Genomic DNA, 21,262 nt, shown 5'->3' with positions numbered 1-21,262 from the left:
GAACATTTTGCATATTCGAATAAACCCTCTGTCAGTTCATACATCGTCATAACCTTGCAATAGAATTTGATGTGCGGTCAGAACATAATGTGATCTCAGGTCATTCCCTGGTAAGACAATTCCTAACAGTCTGCCTGCTCCTGAGAATAAATCACAGATGCTGGAGAGAAGTTTGAGACCTCATATCAGCAAGTCCCCGTTGACTTCATATCAATAAGAATAAAGTATTCATTAGGTTGAATTTCTGTTTAAAGCAACTCTATTGATAATAGCATTCTACATGTACACATATGGTTTGGCTATAAGCAGATAAAGCTCCTCTTCAAGGTAAATTCTCTCACTCCTTTAGCTTTTTCTTCACAATTGCCATCCATCAGATTCATGGGAAAGAAAAAGAATGAACCAGAATCATTTCTGGGAGGGCACACATATGCAATATTATCCTCTTCTTAATCACAACAATCCATCAGAAATGTTTTACGCTGTACCATCTACTTGGTAAAGATATAGTCCCAATGTTTTGAACACAGCTGTTTGTTTTCTTCTTCCTACACATTTAAAAACAAAAACCATCAGCCAGGTCAAAATGGAGCTGCGCTATACAGTGGAGAAAAATGATGAAACACAATGACATGTTACAGCTAAATTACATAAAATTTACATAAAATACATAAAATACAGCTACAGTAATTTTTCTATCTTTCTACTTATGAGGCATCCACTGGGCTGGATGCACCAGAATATTCAGGTGAAGTCATTTTATATCACACTTCCATCATGTTGCTAATCAAAAATTGTTTTTAAAAAAATGTGTACTTTGAAAATTAGATTAAAATGGATCCTTAGGGTGACCAGTGGGTGGGGAGAGTGAAAGACAGGACAAAGCAAGTGACTTGGGACAGGGATTTTAGGAAAACAGCTTCTACTCTGGAGAGACCATGGGCTTCTAATTATGGAATAAATTTGCTCTGATAGTTACCAGAGTAAAGGTTTCAAAAGTGCCTTCTGCTATTGTGCAGTTCCAGTTTGATCTCTATCATGTTGAGATTTTGATGAACATATCATCTCCTAGGGATAGACCCTTTAAGATCTTTCATATTTAACATCAAACAGTGGTGATCCTAGAAAAAAATCCTGTCCAGGAATGTTGAATTTCAGATAAAATTTCTCCTGGCTTGTAGAAGAATTGGATGGCTACCATATCTAATTTATAAATCTGGATGAAAGGCACTATAATTGTGTTATAAAAAAATAATTTTGCATTATAAAGCAAAACATACAGTATATAAACACAGGGCTAAGATAGCAACAAAAAAATCTTGCTTTTCATATGTGAGACATTTTCCTCCACAGCCATTCTTTCTCTTGAGTTCCAGGTTGGCTGGAGTTTATTCACTTAATTGACACAAACTTGGCCTTGCTTCTGAAGCTCAGAATGATTTTGAGTTACACACAAAACATTATACATATAGTTCTGCACTTATCACCACATGCTTTTTCTGCTATTTTATTGTAATTAAAGGAAACTTTCTTCTAAGATAAATTCTAACAGCTGTTTCTCCAACCAGTCTGAAGTATTTTCTCTGAATTCTCCTCAACTGAGTAATGTGGCAATATTTCACCATGTAACAGCTTCCTTCTTGAATTTTCTTTTTTCAGTTGTGATTTTTTCTCTGATATTTATTCATTTTCTACCATCTCCTTTTGAGAGCTTTTGAAATATCTTTTCCAACTCTGACTTTTGTCCCTCCTTTCCTCCACCACCAATAAATACTCTCACTGTCTTAAGAAGCTGGGACAAAAAAAAAATTTCCAATATGTTTAATTAATTGAAATTTTTGTCTTGTCTTTGCTAGCAAAAAAAAACCTTTCTTCTTTCCTCTGTTGGCCGCTAACAGGTAGCCAGAAATACCCACAAGGTAGAGTTGTGCTGACTTCTTTCATTGATCACCTTACCAAAGAAGAAAAGTAATGCTAAAAATACTGTATGTCTGCTAGTGGTTGTTTTCTTATGCAAGGGGTGTTTCTCAGTGTAGTAGAATATTCTGGCTGAAAAGAATTTATCAACAGAAGATTTGCAGAAAACCAACAGAACTGTCCCTGATCAACTGCACGTCAAGGTCAAGTTGTGTATTTGGCTCTGGAGTTACCAGGAACTGCATATCAGGGAAAGAGGGATTCCTTCATTTTTTTCATGGTTTAAGGTGAGCCTACATACCAAAGCTTGCACTGTCAACCACAGTGTAGATCCTGCAAGGAAACAACCCCTTCCACTAGATCATCACAATATAAGCCTCTTGGGCTGAAAACTGCATCCTTCATATATTCTTCAGGCTACAACCTCTGTGACTACCACAACCACAAAACTAACAATATTATCCTTTCTGGAGGCGTAGCATTGCATTTTTTAGTGAGTAGAAATCCCTCCACACTATTTCTTATTTCAGATTAAAGCTTTCAAAGGAAGAACTTTTTGTAATAAACAGTCTGATCTGAAGGATATATCAAAAGCATTTTGAAGCAAGATTATCACCTGATCCACTGCACACTTCTATATGAGGACATGTGAAATGAAACCCAAGCAAAATCACAAGCTCATTTTACTGTAGGTGCATAGTGAACATGTCATTTTGTTAAAAAAAGAGGTGGAAAAAACTGAAATAGGTCTGGTGCTCAAGCTCCAACAAAGATAAAGTTTTGTTTTTCCTGACATTTTAGAATTCTACTTTCCATAACAAGATTAGGAAACATAATGTATTAATTCTGTGAAAAGAAAAAGAAAAAAAAAGGGGGGGTGGAATGAAAAAGAAAAAAAAAGAAAAGGAATAAAAAAAAAGAAAAAGGAAAAAGAAAAAAGGAGTGATAAAGAAAAAGAAAAAAGAAGATAAAGATAGAAAAAGAAGGAAGGAAGGAAGGAAGGAAGGAAGGAAGGAGGAAGGAAGGAAGGAAGGAAGGAAGGAAGGAAGGAAGGAAGGAAGGAAGGAAGGAAGGGGAAGAAAAAATAAAAAAGAAAAAAAGAAGAAAGGAAAAAGAGAAAAGAAAAAAGAGAAAAGAAAAAAGAAAAAAAGAAAGAAAAAAAGGAAAAAGGAAAAGATGATGTGATGACTCTTAACATTGTCCTTGATAGTTCTGCCTGATGGTTCTCTTTCAAAAGTAGTTCCAATTTTCTATTTAAGAATATTTAATCTGTAACATTTAATTTTCCTTCCCCTTCCTATTTCCTTCATCTCCTATCTACAGCTTACCAATTCCACATGAAAAGCAATTTCATTTTGTTAAATAACACACAATATGCGTCTCCACATATGTGACTACTTTACAAAGGGAAGTAAGTTTCAGTACAGAGCTTGCATGAATTTTGTAGGGAAGAAGCACAGTGAATACCTTACGTAAGCAAGAAATGGAAAAAAGAGGTATTAGGTTGTTCGTCCCATCTCCTTTCACACCATGAACTGCCTCCTGTATTTTATCTGGAGGAAGTTTAAGTGTCAAACGATACAAAGTTCATTTACAAATTTCATTTGTTTTTTTGCAGGGACATGGTCATCAAACAGGATGCGGTAAACTTACTTTATATGGCCTTCTCTTGACACTTTCCCTAATATTATTTTTTTAGTGTTCTAAAAAACAGTTCTTTTCTACTGGTGCTTATCCTTTCTCCTGTGTAGAGGTTAACGCTTTCTCCCATTTAGGAAGGATGTTTTTCTCTGAAGTCCACATCTGATCTGGCTGCACTGCTGCCTCCACATATGTTTGTAAGATGTGGTGCAGAGACAAACAGGGGCTTGCAGTCACAGGCTAGCAAATGTGGCTGAGGGGTCTGCTCACCTCTGCTGGGCATATACATAACATGGATGCATACTTGCTAAATACTTGATCTTTAATCGTGCCCCATGGTCAACATTCCCCAGCTCCTCCAAGTGAGATTACTTGACTAGATTACATTAGATTACTTGACGCAGTTAGATGCAGCAGCCTCTTTTTGTTCGTCATCCAGGGAAAAGCTGGAAATCCTAACCGGAGGCTTTTTGCTGCTTTATTCAGAGATTTGCACAGTAAAGAGCAGACACTGACAGATTTTCCCCTCTGCCATTTACACACCTCAGCCTTACTCCCTCTCCTGCAAAAAACAGACCATGTCAGAGGAAACGTTTTGCCCTGTGCAGAAATTCTGCAACTGTTTGCTTTTGTCTTCTTTGCACTGGGCTGCCAAATGTATCAGTTATCACCATGAGATTTGGGGGTTAATAGCATCTGTGGGAGCCTAAGCAGAAGTGACAGAAGAACATGCTTTCACTGACAACCACTAAAGACAAGTCTTCATTTCAGGACTGTTTAGTTTTCCTGTTGTACTACCTTATACATGATCCTTGTACACCAAACAATTCTGAAAAATTTGTACTTTTTTACAGAAGACAAACCTGTTTCTTGTGACCAGTTAACAGGTATGGCTGTTTCACCTAGGAAACATTTTACCAAGAAGTAAAATTCCTTGTGAACACCTAAACCCAGCTTTCACTGTTATTTCAAAAGATTCAGAACTTTGGTTCAATTCAGACCCATTGCAAAGATTTTTATTCATTACAGTTGTTGGAGGATGATGTGATTAAGTGAATCAGTGACTAAAAGGACCCAAAGGGGTTAAAATTCTGACTTTAAAATAGTACTCTCCCATTGTAGCAACAGAGCACGGGTGATCACAACTAATTATTAGCCTGACATTTAATCTGAATCGGGGAAAACGCCACAATGATTGAAGCTTATTTACTGAAGATGAAGGAGGAAGGGTTTGCACAGGGTCTAGCTTTTAAGAATAAAAATAAATTCATTCTTGTTTTAATGTAGGAATAAAACAAAACGTTTTGAACATTTTGTCACAAAGTATAACCAAGTCACATCTCCTTCTCCAGCCAGGATGCTCAGAATGTGCACAACAGGCTTTCAGTCTTTTCCTTTGTTCCTGGATGAGAAAAGATGTTCCCTCCTGTTCACTGTGACCAAGGCAGGGCAGGTACTTCAACCTGCATCTCCTATAGGAGACCAGACCATGGCCCTAAAACCCCATGCAAGCCTGTTGACGAGTTCTGAGTACTTCATAGCTACACCTGATCAAAGACAAAAGGCAGAATTTAGATCAACTAAATCTACATTTTAGTCACTACCAAAGCTTAATGTAAAAATCTTTCTGACGGAAGTTCAGCTAATTTACTTTTGATACACATCCACAGAGCGTTTCAGCCTCAGACGGAGTGTATTTTGTTGTATTATCATGTAACAGTCAACGACTATGTAGTTTCTTCCTCAAACCATATTTTGGCCACTAGATGAGCAGTAGAACCACTTTGCCTGCATTACAGCTTTGACTTCCGTCTTTTTTTTTCTTTTTTTTTTTTTTTTAATCAATTTGGACGATTTATGTAATCAGGACATGGATTTTTGTCTTCATGAGAAATGTTATTTATCCTTTGCACTCATCCAGCAGCTCCATGGGATACACTTTTCTGAAGCCACTCAAGGCTATTATTTTAATTTCCCATCATATTTTCTAAGAGATGAACATACAGTACCTGCTAATTGACAGAACTGGCTTTCAAGAAATCAGAATAGCTTTTGTGATGGTACATCAAATGGTGCGTAATTCCCTTTCTGTTGGTCTCAGGTTTGACCTCGGATTGCACTTCTTGATTTCTGAACTGATTAATAATCAAACCTATTTCACTCTTTCATGTGCCCTAGTTTTTATATACCAGAGATCATTAATCACATCAATCCCATGTTGTGCAGGCCATTCATGGGGACACCATTTATATAAATTCGTTTCATTTGTAGGTGCCTGATATCAACTAGAGTGGACTCACTGCTTCTGACACGACGTCACACTCTTTGTATCCACTGTAATAAGCGGCTGTCGTCGCTTATTGAATAATATTGAATAATAATATTCGCTATGAATAAACATACAGTTTATTCATCACTGTATTCCCCACTCAGCTTCCTAAAGTACACGCAGTCATGGTAAGAGTTGCAATACTGTGTACCCAACTTGAACCTGAAGTGTTCAAGTTTAGGCAAGTAAGCACAGGGACCCTTTTTTTTTTTTTTTTTCCCTGAGGATATAGAAGTCATTTTGTTCTCATTAACATCACATAGGTTCATCTGAAGATAGAGTACTGCGTGATTTTCAGAGATCGTTATGCAACAGCTTAGTACCTTTTCAGTGCAAAGAAAAACTACTTTTTTGTCCCCAGTGACCCTGCGTACAAGTAATAAATGATGGAGCTGACTCAGTGGTCTGAATTCTGTGAAAGCTGGGGTTATGCAAGTCCACATCCAGATAGAGATTTGACATGTTTGCATTTTTAGGCATGTGCACTTGAAACTTTTGGCTTTACACTTCTTATATATACATTAAAATCTGAAGGTTTTTGTGTTAAATGTAGTCAAATTCACCACAAGTAAGTTAACATTATTATTATTATATAGGTATAATTTGTACTTACCACCTTTATATTCAACAATTTTCCTAAAATACTCTATTCCACTTCAGTCTACAACATCTTCTTCACTCTGTGAACTAAAAGGGAGCAGAAGTAAATACTCAATTCATGGAATTGCAGCAAACTTGAGGTGATGTTAGAGGTGAACAGCAATTTGGAGGGAAATGATTAAAAGAGATATGGTCAGGGCATAAAATAAAGGGTAACACAGAGACAGAGGTACTTTGGGTTGCAGTCTGCTCTTGGGTGGGGGATCAATCAACCACTGCAAGGCCACAGGGGTTTCTGTTGATATTTTCTGGGTGGCAGAGCCAGGGGCACAACCCAAGCACAGGCAATGGTAGCACAGAGGCAAAGTGGGACCAGCACCTGGCCAGTGACACCCACACCCCTGGGCTCACCAGCACTCTGACCTCACCTGATAAGCCAACAGCAGCTTTCCACCCAAAGCAATTAGACCTGCAATCCGCTGCACTCACATCACTGCTAAAGTCTCATCCTTACTTCAGTGACAGAAGTATTAGTGCTTATGGCCCATATTATGGGTTTCCTAAAGCTTTGCCCTCCCTCCAGAGTTTTCCACACCAAAAATTATTTTGGTACACCTGTTTGGCTCTCTGAAGTTTCAGATTAATTTCTGGGTGCAAATTATCCTGCACCACTGGGAGGAAGAGATTTCAGGGGAGTCCAGCTGCTGCCAGCACAGCCATGCTCTGCGTCCTGCCTCTTGCAGGTAGTGGGGCAATGTGCTGGGGCACCAGTAATGCCCCTTTGCAGATGTGCATCCACAGGGGATGTTCTAATTCTATTTTTTCATTATTATTATTATTATTAATAACAACAATAATAATTTTATTAATTTTATTAGCTTTAGGAGAGTATATGTGGCTATAGATAAATGGTACTTTTCCAAATACATTTCCATTTGTGATCTCTTTCTTGCCACACGCCACCTACCTGCTGCACTCAGTATCACCTCTTGGCTAAATACATACATACATACATACATATATATGTAAAGGTGTTGTCTCATACAGACAATCAAATAATCATATAACACTTTTGCAAACTGGAGCTTAATCATAAACCACAAGTAATCCATAATGCAGCTATCACATGAGAATTAATTCCAGAAGAGACTTTAAGCAAGTCCTTCCATAAAAAGATTAACTGATTACATTTCATTTCAAAGGGGACCATATCTACCATAAAAAACATGAATATATTGCAGTCTCTTTGAACTCTTAGCCCCTCTAGTCCACTTAGCATCTTTTTGTATAAAAATGTTCTAGATTTTTTGTAACTGTTCATAGAAAAAAACAGCCCCACACTTTCGGAAGGTAAGCACGTATGTTTTGCAGTTTCACTTCAGATAAGTCTGTATCTGAAAAGCAAGTTCTAAACACTGCATCAGGGAATGAGGAAAGAAAGAAAAAGCAAAGGGAAGCCACAGAAAGCTGAAAAGAAGGAAGAGATAAGGAGAAAATTTTTATCCTTGCAAATTCATTATTGCTGTCTGTAGGATTCAATTAAGCTGAGCTTCATCCTGGATAGGTGAGTGTTAGTGGTATGAAACAACATGCAGGAGGGAAGGGATGCCATCCAGAGGGACCTGGACAGGCCTGAGATGTGGGCCTGTGCGAACCTCTTGAGGTTCAACAGGACCAAATGCAGGTCCTGTACCCGGCTGGGGCAATCCCAAGCACAAATACAGGCTGGACTGAGAGCAGCCCTTAGGAAAAGGACCTGGGGGTGTTGACTGATGAGAAGCTCAACATGAGCCAGCAATGTGCACTTGCAGCCCAGAAAGCCAGCCGTGTCCTGGGCTGCATCAAAAGAAGCGTGGCCAGCAGGGCAGGGAGGTGACTGTTCCCCTCTGCTCTCTTTTCGTGAGACCCCAGCTGGAGCCCTGCATTCAGATCTGGGGCCCCAGCACAAGAAGGAAATGGAAGTATTAGAACAAGTCCAGAGGAGGGCCAGGAGAATGATCAGAGAGCTGAAGCACCTCTCCTATGAAGACGGGCTGAGGGAGTTGGGGTTGTTCAGCCTGCAGAAGAGAAGGCTCCAGGGAGATCTTATAGAGACGCCTTCCAGTACCTAAACTGGGCTACCAGAAAGCAGAAGAGAGACTCTTTTATCAGGGAGTGCAGTGATAGGACAAGGCGTAATGGCTTTAAGCTAAAAGAGGGTAGATTTAGATGAGACACTTGGAAGAAATTCTTCATGATGAGGGTGGTGAGGCACTGGCACAGGTTGCCCTGAAAAGTTGTGGATGCCCCATCCCTGGAAGTGTGTAAGGCCAGGTTGGATGGTGCTTTGAGCAACCTGGTCTAGTGGGAAGTGTCCCTGTCCATGGCAGGAGTTGGAATTAGATGATTTTTAAGGTTGCTTCCAACCCAAATCATTCCGTGTTTCTATGATTCGATGCTGAGCAATTGTTTCAACACACCAGCTGCTGAATGAATGCTTTTAAAATGTTTGTAACAGGGAACAGAGCAACAGGGATTTTTCTGAGAAGGTCATGTGTGATGTACTCTGTGTTATGTTGTCGTTACTGAATCCTGATTTGGCTTATCAGCTTGGAAATCAGGAAGCATACTGGATCACGGATCTTCTGTTGCAGCACACGAAAGTAAGGCAGCAGAAGGAAAGGTTCTGCCATGAACTCGTCCTTCAATTTTCCGCTAAGGTTTGAGAAGATGCAAAAAAAGGGACTGGGGGCTTCTTATTTAACCATTGGCATAGAAGAGCGATTTTGTGACTTGTGTTTGAGACATTTGTAAATGGAACTAAGGTGTCAGAGTTTCACAGAGTGTCCCAGAGAGTCACAGAGTATTAGAGCATGTCCTGGTGAGCCAGAGTATCTCAGGACTCAAGGCAAGAGTCCCCTATAAACACCATTGCTAGCAGCACCCACAGGCACTGCCGTGAGCTCTGTTTTGACTCAGACCAAGACATTGCCTGTGGAACAGTCACATCTTTTATTTTTCTTTAATTGTAGCCTAGTGCAAGCCCTGCCAGTGGTGCTGGGGGGGGGTGGGCGGGGTTGGCAGAAACACATGCTGGGGCTGAAGCACTACTGGAGAATGTGCTGCAGGTGAGGATGGCCCATTGCGATGTCTCAGTGATGGACTGTGACATCCCAGTGGCAATGTGCCCAGCTGCTGGGCGGTGATGTGCCCAGCAACTGTCTATGACATCCCCCTGGTGCTCCGGAATGTCTCCAGGTAACAGTTTGTGACTGCATGGCCCTCACCGCTTAAATCTGGGCACAGCAGCTCAGCCCAGCGGTTTGAGCCTCCCCTCCATCTGAGCATCTGTGCGAGGATTGGAGCGTGGAATTCGGCGAGCCACGGTGCTGGGTTGTGCTCTCAGAGCTGCTTTGTGCAGCTCTCAGAGGTACACGTCCCCAGAGCCACCTCTGCTGTTCTCCCAGCCCTGCTCCAACCAGGCAGCTGGGACATCCAGGAAGTGCACGTGCAGCAGCAAAGGTGAGCTGTGCGAGGACACCTCGCGCTGGCAGCTGGCAGCGGGGGTTCCTCCTTGAGGGACTCTCCCCAGGCCAGAGAGTGACGGTGGCCCCTCTCTTCCTCTTCCAGAGCAACACCCACTGCTGCAGCATCGGTGCGAGGGAGCGCATCGACACCTGCCGCTCCCCCCAGCCCACCGCAGCTGGTGGCGAGCATGGCCGCGGCGTTGAACACCCGCTGCCCGATATGCCTCGACACCTGGGGCAGCGCCGCTTACACTCTCCCATGCTTCCACCAGTTCTGCTTCCCATGCATCCAGCGGTGGGCTGACAGCAAGCCCGAGTGCCCCCTCTGCAAGCAGAGGGTAACATCAATTGTGCACTCGGTTCAGGCTGATGACAAGTTCGAGGAGCTTGTCATCAGCCTGTCGGCAGCGGCATCTGCCGACAGAACCCCTGCCCAGGCACCCAGGCCTCTGGTGGGCGGCCTCCCCACAGACACCTGGGGCCAACTTTTCCGGGGGCACCCTGCTCTGCTCCAGCCCCTGCTCGCCTGGGTGCGCCAGGAGCTGGAGCGCATCTTCAGGACAAGGTGTCCAGAGGTGCACATCTTAGAGAACGCCATCAGGCAGACCCTGTGCCTGTTTGGAATGGAGGAAGAGCTCCTGGTCCAGCTGTTGGAGCTCGACCTCCACCACCACGCGGCAACATTTGTGCATGACCTCCTGGATGTTGCCGTGCAACTGTGCAGCAGGGAGGCCCACCGCCTGCTGGGCCTCAATGTTCCCCCTGCAGCTGAGCATCGGGAGACCAGCCCCGTGCCAGAAGCCGGCCCATCTGGCCTCGAAGGGGTGGCTCCTGGACCCGTCCCAGCCCCCTCTCTCCAGTCCGCCAGCTCCAGTGGGGATCAGGTGCCCGGCACATCGCATGAAGCGTTTCGAGGGAGTTCCAACCACCCTCACTCCACCCCTGCTGCAGAACCTGTGGAGCAGGCAGCACCTCGTGAGGAGCCACAGGAGGCCGCAGCAGGTCCCTCCAGCGCCAGGCGGGGCAGGGGCTGCCCACCTGGGGGGCCTCGGAGAGCCCCCAAGAGGAAGACCAACTCCTCCCAGGCCTCTGCACCACCTAAGAAGAGGCCACCCCGCCGGCGACAGTAGAGGACGCGCCAAGACCAGCGCCGGACAGCAGCTGGGACACACGCTGGCCCCAAAGGACCCAAAGGTCATCAGGGTCCTATTCCACCACACAGAGTACAAATAAAATCACAGAAAACGTGTCAGTGTTGCAAACAGCACAGTGGTCATTGCTATCCCCACCCCTGCTGCTTTCTCCTCCCTTTCCTGATGCCGTGCCCACTCTTTGCCCTGTTGCGTTGCTGCCCTGGCAGCACCCACTGCCCCGCTCCAGCCTGCGTCTCCGCAGCCGCTCCCAGGAAGGTGTTTCCAGCCTTGGGGGCTCCAGGCCAGCCCATGCCCCAGCCTCATCACCCCGGCCTGGCCTCCTCCTCACCGCAGCCTCTGACCCCACAGCTGGGGCTCTGCTCTCCTGCCAGCCTGCACTGCTGCTGCTGCGGCCCCGCCACAGTGGCACCCAGGTGCCTCCTGCACAGTCACGGCTTGGTGCTGCTGCTCTCACTGGGCATCTGGGGCTGTGCCCTGCCCAGGTGCAATCCCCAAGTTGCTCAGCGAGGGGAAGGGCAACTTGCTGCACCTGGGGAGGAACAAGCCCAGCATCAGGACAGGCTGGGGGCACGTGCCCGGAAAGGACCCAGGAGTCCTGTCGCACACCAACTTGACTGTGAGCCAGCAACGAGGCCTGGCCGCAGAGCAGGCAAATGCTGTCCTGGGCTGCACTGGGCGCGGTGTTGCCGGCAGCTCCAGAGAGGTGATCCTCTGCTCTGCCTAGCTCTGGGGAGGCCACAGCTGGAGTGCTGGGACCAGTGCTGGGCTCCCCAGTCCAAGACAGACCTGGGCGTGCTGGAGCGAGTCCGGTGGAGGGCCAAAGAGACGCGGGAGTGACTGGAGCAGCTCTGCTGCGAGGAGAGGCTGAGAGAGCTGGGACTGCTCAGCCTGGAGAAGAGGAGGCTCAGGGAAAATCTTAGAGCGGCCTTCCAAAATCTAAAGGTGACCAGGTGAAAAGCTGGGGAGAGACTCTTTATCAGGAATCATAGTGACAGGACTAGGAGTCGTAGATTTAAATTAAAAAAGAGTAGATTTAGATGAGATATAAGGAAGAAATTATTTAAAGGTCATGATGCACTGGAACAGGTTTCCCAGAGAAGCTGTGGATGCCCCATCCCTGGAAGACCAGGCTGGATGGGCTTTTGGGCAACCTGGTCTGGTGGGAGGTGTCCCTGCCCACAGTAGGGGGTTGGAGTTAGATGATCTTTAAGGTACTTTCCAACCCAAATCATTCTATGATTCTATGAATCTTCTAATACCTTCAGTAGAACTTACATATACCCACTGCAAGTAATACTGTTGATCAGCAAGTCCAAGTCCAGTTGCTATCATTAGAGCAGGGACAACATTTTTGCACTTTTCATAATTAGGAAACATATATATCCATCAGATGGCCGAATTTCAAGAAACACTTGGGGTTTAATAGTCAATTGGGGTTTAATAGTCAATTAAGCTGAGCTTCATCCTGGATAGGTGAGTGTTAGTGTTAGTGGTATGAAACAACATGCAGGAGGGAAGGGATGCCATCCAGAGGGACCTGGACAGGCCTGAGATGTGGGCCTGTGCGAACCTCATGAGGTTCAACAGGACCAAATGCAGGTCCTGTACCCGGCTGGGGCAATCCCAAGCACAAATACAGGCTGGACTGAGAGCAGCCCCGAGGAAAAGGACCTGGGGGTGTTGGCTGACGAGAAGCTCAACATGAGCCAGCAATGTGCACTTGCAGCCCAGAAAGCCAGCCGTGTCCTGGGCTGCATCAAAAGAAGCGTGGCCAGCAGGGCAGGGAGGTGACTGTTCCCCTCTGCTCTCTTTTCGTGAGACCCCAGCTGGAGCCCTGCATTCAGATCTGGGGCCCCAGCACAAGAAGGAAATGGAAGTATTAGAACAAGTCCAGAGGAGGGCCAGGAGAATGATCAGAGAGCTGAAGCACCTCTCCTATGAAGACGGGCTGAGGGAGTTGGGGTTGTTCAGCCTGCAGAAGAGAAGGCTCCAGGGAGATCTTATAGAGACGCCTTCCAGTACCTAAACTGGGCTACCAGAAAGCAGAAGAGAGACTCTTTTATCAGGGAGTGCAGTGATAGGACAAGGCGTAATGGCTTTAAGCTAAAAGAGGGTAGATTTAGATGAGACACTTGGAAGAAATTCTTCATGATGAGGGTGGTGAGGCACTGGCACAGGTTGCCCTGAAAAGTTGTGGATGCCCCATCCCTGGAAGTGTGTAAGGCCAGGTTGGATGGTGCTTTGAGCAACCTGGTCTAGTGGGAAGTGTCCCTGTCTGTTGTCGACGGAGGGAAGACACAGACGCTCAATATGAGTGTTAAGTATGCTTCAGCTTTAATGGATAGCTCAATTGTCTTTTATCGTGTACAGGATAATTAGCTCATACATATTGCAAAAACCAAGCTCCTTATTGGTAAGCGTCATCTCCTACCCTATCTGTTAGTTCCGCATTCTTCTATCCGCTAGTTCCCCTTTCTAATCTAACTATAACTCCCAGGGCAGTATGCCCTCTACTATCATTGTTTCTAATTGCCTGGGATTTCTCACAAGAGTTCCCAGACAAGCCTTGCGTACGTGCCTTTGCTCTTGTTTTTCTAGACCAGCTGGGTGCGGTAATCCGCCATTTCCTTATCTTGCAGCTGCACGAGATCAATATGATTACGCGCAGCGAGCCAGTCCTCAACAATTCCCCCGTTTTTATTTTGCGCTAGAAAAACCTTATTAGTTAGTTGCTCGAGCCTTTTTGTTAGACAACTAAATATTACTCGCGCCGCTACTATGATTAGTGCGATTATTAGCAGTAAGCGTAGCCCCTCTTTTATTAGACCCAATATCCAGCCTCCCATGTTCCCAAACCAACTTGCAAATAGTTCATCAAGCCAATTATTCTGGACCACTATCTTCTTGTTGTGGTCTCTCAGCCATTTCAGCTGCTCGTGGATTGACTCGCCATGGTCCGAGAGATTAAAACAACACATTCCTTCGAGCTCCTCTGCCAGCAGCAGAAAATCAATCGCCGCTCTGTTCTGTAACACACCGTGTCGCAGGCTATCCAGGTCCTGGGCCATTTCCGTGAGTATCTGCGTGGTTACATTTGCTTGTTTTACAGCCCAACAAGCTAGTTTCCCAAGGCTAGCCATAGCATGGGCTACCGCCACTCCAGGCACAAGTGCCGCCGAAAAGAATCTTTCGGCAGGACCCCAGAGTTCGACCTGGTCATCACAGTCACTCCCCAAAGTTTTTAGACTGCGTCTCGTCCGGCGTTTCCATTGTTGAGTAATGTTTCGCAACTCTTGAAACCCCGGTAACTCTTTACGGCAATCTATCTCTGGCGTCTTACGCTTTTCTAAAAAGCACTTAAGTAAATCAACTGCCGCTTGTTTCTCCATTCTTACTTACGGTGCCGTTGCCCCCGTGCAAAGTTTCTGTCTGCGGCGTTCCGGCGGGACCCACTATGGGTTCGTCCCGGGCGCTCTTCCCGAGTCGCCTTCTGCTCGCCCCAATCTTGTACTCCGGAGTCCGGGTTACGTAGTCAGAACCGGCTTTCCCCTTTTTCTCCGTCGACTAGGACCGGCTTACTCGTTTCGGGTCCTCGTCCAGCAAGGGTCCCTGTTCGGGCGCCATTTGTTGCCGACGGAGGGAAGACACAGACGCTCAATATGAGTGTTAAGTATGCTTCAGCTTTAATGGATAGCTCAATTGTCTTTTATCGTGTACAGGATAATTAGCTCATACATATTGCAAAAACCAAGCTCCTTATTGGTAAGCGTCATCTCCTACCCTATCTGTTAGTTCCGCATTCTTCTATCCGCTAGTTCCCCTTTCTAATCTAACTATAACTCCCAGGGCAGTATGCCCTCTACTATCATTGTTTCTAATTGCCTGGGATTTCTCACAAGAGTTCCCAGACAAGCCTTGCGTACGTGCCTTTGCTCTTGTTTTTCTAGACCAGCTGGGTGCGGTAATCCGCCATTTCCTTATCTTGCAGCTGCACGAGATCAATATGATTACGCGCAGCGAGCCAGTCCTCAACACCTGTCCATGGCAGGAGTTGGAATTAGATGATTTTTAAGGTTGCTTCCAACCCAAATCATTCCGTGTTTCTATGATTCGATGCTGAGCAATTGTTTCAACACACCAGCTGCTGAATGAATGCTTTTAAAATGTTTGTAACAGGGAACAGAGCAACAGGGATTTTTCTGAGAAGGTCATGTGTGATGTACTCTGTGTTATGTTGTCGTTACTGAATCCTGATTTGGGTTATCAGCTTGGAAATCAGGAAGCATACTGGATCACGGATCTTCTGTTGCAGCACACGAAAGTAAGGCAGCAGAAGGAAAGGTTCTGCCATGAACTCGTCCTTCAATTTTCCGCTAAGGTTTGAGAAGATGCAAAAAAAGGGACTGGGGGCTTCTTATTTAACCATTGGCATAGAAGAGCGATTTTGTGACTTGTGTTTGAGACATTTGTAAATGGAACTAAGGTGTCAGAGTTTCACAGAGTGTCCCAGAGAGTCACAGAGTATTAGAGCATGTCCTGGTGAGCCAGAGTATCTCAGGACTCAAGGCAAGAGTCCCCTATAAACACCATTGCTAGCAGCACCCACAGGCACTGCCGTGAGCTCTGTTTTGACTCAGACCAAGACATTGCCTGTGGAACAGTCACATCTTTTATTTTTCTTTAATTGTAGCCTAGTGCAAGCCCTGCCAGTGGTGCTGGGGGGGGGTGGGCGGGGTTGGCAGAAACACATGCTGGGGCTGAAGCACTACTGGAGAATGTGCTGCAGGTGAGGATGGCCCATTGCGATGTCTCAGTGATGGACTGTGACATCCCAGTGGCAATGTGCCCAGCTGCTGGGCGGTGATGTGCCCAGCAACTGTCTATGACATCCCCCTGGTGCTCCGGAATGTCTCCAGGTAACAGTTTGTGACTGCATGGCCCTCACCGCTTAAATCTGGGCACAGCAGCTCAGCCCAGCGGTTTGAGCCTCCCCTCCATCTGAGCATCTGTGCGAGGATTGGAGCGTGGAATTCGGCGAGCCACGGTGCTGGGTCGTGCTCTCAGAGCTGCTTTGTGCAGCTCTCAGAGGTACACGTCCCCAGAGCCACCTCTGCTGTTCTCCCAGCCCTGCTCCAACCAGGCAGCTGGGACATCCAGGAAGTGCACGTGCAGCAGCAAAGGTGAGCTGTGCGAGGACACCTCGCGCTGGCAGCTGGCAGCGGGGGTTCCTCCTTGAGGGACTCTCCCCAGGCCAGAGAGTGACGGTGGCCCCTCTCTTCCTCTTCCAGAGCAACACCCACTGCTGCAGCATCGGTGCGAGGGAGCGCATCGACACCTGCCGCTCCCCCCAGCCCACCGCAGCTGGTGGCGAGCATGGCCGCGGCGTTGAACACCCGCTGCCCGATATGCCTCGACACCTGGGGCAGCGCCGCTTACACTCTCCCATGCTTCCACCAGTTCTGCTTCCCATGCATCCAGCGGTGGGCTGACAGCAAGCCCGAGTGCCCCCTCTGCAAGCAGAGGGTAACATCAATTGTGCACTCGGTTCAGGCTGATGACAAGTTCGAGGAGCTTGTCATCAGCCTGTCGGCAGCGGCATCTGCCGACAGAACCCCTGCCCAGGCACCCAGGCCTCTGGTGGGCGGCCTCCCCACAGACACCTGGGGCCAACTTTTCCGGGGGCACCCTGCTCTGCTCCAGCCCCTGCTCGCCTGGGTGCGCCAGGAGCTGGAGCGCATCTTCAGGACAAGGTGTCCAGAGGTGCACATCTTAGAGAACGCCATCAGGCAGACCCTGTGCCTGTTTGGAATGGAGGAAGAGCTCCTGGTCCAGCTGTTGGAGCTCGACCTCCACCACCACGCGGCAACATTTGTGCATGACCTCCTGGATGTTGCCGTGCAACTGTGCAGCAGGGAGGCCCACCGCCTGCTGGGCCTCAATGTTCCCCCTGCAGCTGAGCATCGGGAGACCAGCCCCGTGCCAGAAGCCGGCCCATCTGGCCTCGAAGGGGTGGCTCCTGGACCCGTCCCAGCCCCCTCTCTCCAGTCCGCCAGCTCCAGTGGGGATCAGGTGCCCGGCACATCGCATGAAGCGTTTCGAGGGAGTTCCAACCACCCTCACTCCACCCCTGCTGCAGAACCTGTGGAGCAGGCAGCACCTCGTGAGGAGCCACAGGAGGCCGCAGCAGGTCCCTCCAGCGCCAGGCGGGGCAGGGGCTGCCCACCTGGGGGGCCTCGGAGAGCCCCCAAGAGGAAGACCAACTCCTCCCAGGCCTCTGCACCACCTAAGAAGAGGCCACCCCGCCGGCGACAGTAGAGGACGCGCCAAGACCAGCGCCGGACAGCAGCTGGGACACACGCTGGCCCCAAAGGACCCAAAGGTCATCAGGGTCCTATTCCACCACACAGAGTACAAATAAAATCACAGAAAACGTGTCAGTGTTGCAAACAGCACAGTGGTCATTGCTATCCCCACCCCTGCTGCTTTCTCCTCCCTTTCCTGATGCCGTGCCCACTCTTTGCCCTGTTGCGTTGCTGCCCTGGCAGCACCCACTGCCCCGCTCCAGCCTGCGTCTCCGCAGCCGCTCCCAGGAAGGTGTTTCCAGCCTTGGGGGCTCCAGGCCAGCCCATGCCCCAGCCTCATCACCCCGGCCTGGCCTCCTCCTCACCGCAGCCTCTGACCCCACAGCTGGGGCTCTGCTCTCCTGCCAGCCTGCACTGCTGCTGCTGCGGCCCCGCCACAGTGGCACCCAGGTGCCTCCTGCACAGTCACGGCTTGGTGCTGCTGCTCTCACTGGGCATCTGGGGCTGTGCCCTGCCCAGGTGCAATCCCCAAGTTGCTCAGCGAGGGGAAGGGCAACTTGCTGCACCTGGGGAGGAACAAGCCCAGCATCAGGACAGGCTGGGGGCACGTGCCCGGAAAGGACCCAGGAGTCCTGTCGCACACCAACTTGACTGTGAGCCAGCAACGAGGCCTGGCCGCAGAGCAGGCAAATGCTGTCCTGGGCTGCACTGGGCACGGTGTTGCCGGCAGCTCCAGAGAGGTGATCCTCTGCTCTGCCTAGCTCTGGGGAGGCCACAGCTGGAGTGCTGGGACCAGTGCTGGGCTCCCCAGTCCAAGACAGACCTGGGCGTGCTGGAGCGAGTCCGGTGGAGGGCCAAAGAGACGCGGGAGTGACTGGAGCAGCTCTGCTGCGAGGAGAGGCTGAGAGAGCTGGGACTGCTCAGCCTGGAGAAGAGGAGGCTCAGGGAAAATCTTAGAGCGGCCTTCCAAAATCTAAAGGTGACCAGGTGAAAAGCTGGGGAGAGACTCTTTATCAGGAATCATAGTGACAGGACTAGGAGTCGTAGATTTAAATTAAAAAAGAGTAGATTTAGATGAGATATAAGGAAGAAATTATTTAAAGGTCATGATGCACTGGAACAGGTTTCCCAGAGAAGCTGTGGATGCCCCATCCCTGGAAGACCAGGCTGGATGGGCTTTTGGGCAACCTGGTCTGGTGGGAGGTGTCCCTGCCCACAGTAGGGGGTTGGAGTTAGATGATCTTTAAGGTACTTTCCAACCCAAATCATTCTATGATTCTATGAATCTTCTAATACCTTCAGTAGAACTTACATATACCCACTGCAAGTAATACTGTTGATCAGCAAGTCCAAGTCCAGTTGCTATCATTAGAGCAGGGACAACATTTTTGCACTTTTCATAATTAGGAAACATATATATCCATCAGATGGCCGAATTTCAAGAAACACTTGGGGTTTAATAGTCAATTGGGGTTTAATAGTCAATTAAGCTGAGCTTCATCCTGGATAGGTGAGTGTTAGTGTTAGTGGTATGAAACAACATGCAGGAGGGAAGGGATGCCATCCAGAGGGACCTGGACAGGCCTGAGATGTGGGCCTGTGCGAACCTCATGAGGTTCAACAGGACCAAATGCAGGTCCTGTACCCGGCTGGGGCAATCCCAAGCACAAATACAGGCTGGACTGAGAGCAGCCCCGAGGAAAAGGACCTGGGGGTGTTGGCTGACGAGAAGCTCAACATGAGCCAGCAATGTGCACTTGCAGCCCAGAAAGCCAGCCGTGTCCTGGGCTGCATCAAAAGAAGCGTGGCCAGCAGGGCAGGGAGGTGACTGTTCCCCTCTGCTCTCTTTTCGTGAGACCCCAGCTGGAGCCCTGCATTCAGATCTGGGGCCCCAGCACAAGAAGGAAATGGAAGTATTAGAACAAGTCCAGAGGAGGGCCAGGAGAATGATCAGAGAGCTGAAGCACCTCTCCTATGAAGACGGGCTGAGGGAGTTGGGGTTGTTCAGCCTGCAGAAGAGAAGGCTCCAGGGAGATCTTATAGAGACGCCTTCCAGTACCTAAACTGGGCTACCAGAAAGCAGAAGAGAGACTCTTTTATCAGGGAGTGCAGTGATAGGACAAGGCGTAATGGCTTTAAGCTAAAAGAGGGTAGATTTAGATGAGACACTTGGAAGAAATTCTTCATGATGAGGGTGGTGAGGCACTGGCACAGGTTGCCCTGAAAAGTTGTGGATGCCCCATCCCTGGAAGTGTGTAAGGCCAGGTTGGATGGTGCTTTGAGCAACCTGGTCTAGTGGGAAGTGTCCCTGTCCATGGCAGGAGTTGGAATTAGATGATTTTTAAGGTTGCTTCCAACCCAAATCATTCCATGTTTCTATGATTCGATGCTGAGCAATTGTTTCAACACACCAGCTGCTGAATGAATGCTTTTAAAATGTTTGTAACAGGGAACAGAGCAACAGGGATTTTTCTGAGAAGGTCATGTGTGATGTACTCTGTGTTATGTTGTCGTTACTGAATCCTGATTTGGGTTATCAGCTTGGAAATCAGGAAGCATACTGGATCACGGATCTTCTGTTGCAGCACACGAAAGTAAGGCAGCAGAAGGAAAGGTTCTGCCATGAACTTGTCCTTCAATTTTCCGCTAAGGTTTGAGAAGATGCAAAAAAAGGGACTGGGGGCTTCTTATTTAACCATTGGCATAGAAGAGCGATTTTGTGACTTGTGTTTGAGACATTTGTAAATGGAACTAAGGTGTCAGAGTTTCACAGAGTGTCCCAGAGAGTCACAGAGTATTAGAGCATGTCCTGGTGAGCCAGAGTATCTCAGGACTCAAGGCAAGAGTCCCCTATAAACACCATTGCTAGCAGCACCCACAGGCACTGCCGTGAGCTCTGTTTTGACTCAGACCAAGACATTGCCTGTGGAACAGTCACATCTTTTATTTTTCTTTAATTGTAGCCTAGTGCAAGCCCTGCCAGTGGTGCTGGGGGGGGGTGGGCGGGGTTGGCAGAAACACATGCTGGGGCTGAAGCACTACTGGAGAATGTGCTGCAGGTGAGGATGGCCCATTGCGATGTCTCAGTGATGGACTGTGACATCCCAGTGGCAATGTGCCCAGCTGCTGGGCGGTGATGTGCCCAGCAACTGTCTATGACATCCCCCTGGTGCTCCGGAATGTCTCCAGGTAACAGTTTGTGACTGCATGGCCCTCACCGCTTAAATCTGGGCACAGCAGCTCAGCCCAGCGGTTTGAGCCTCCCCTCCATCTGAGCATCTGTGCGAGGATTGGAGCGTGGAATTCGGCGAGCCACGGTGCTGGGTCGTGCTCTCAGAGCTGCTTTGTGCAGCTCTCAGAGGTACACGTCCCCAGAGCCACCTCTGCTGTTCTCCCAGCCCTGCTCCAACCAGGCAGCTGGGACATCCAGGAAGTGCACGTGCAGCAGCAAAGGTGAGCTGTGCGAGGACACCTCGCGCTGGCAGCTGGCAGCGGGGGTTCCTCCTTGAGGGACTCTCCCCAGGCCAGAGAGTGACGGTGGCCCCTCTCTTCCTCTTCCAGAGCAACACCCACTGCTGCAGCATCGGTGCGAGGGAGCGCATCGACACCTGCCGCTCCCCCCAGCCCACCGCAGCTGGTGGCGAGCATGGCCGCGGCGTTGAACACCCGCTGCCCGATATGCCTCGACACCTGGGGCAGCGCCGCTTACACTCTCCCATGCTTCCACCAGTTCTGCTTCCCGTGCATCCAGCGGTGGGCTGACAGCAAGCCCGAGTGCCCCCTCTGCAAGCAGAGGGTAACATCAATTGTGCA

The sequence above is a fragment of the Anser brachyrhynchus genome, assembly GCF_964034855.1.
Source record: "Anser brachyrhynchus genome assembly, chromosome: Z".
Classification (NCBI taxonomy): Eukaryota; Metazoa; Chordata; class Aves; order Anseriformes; family Anatidae; genus Anser; species Anser brachyrhynchus.
Note: the sequence above shows the minus strand (reverse complement) of the source record.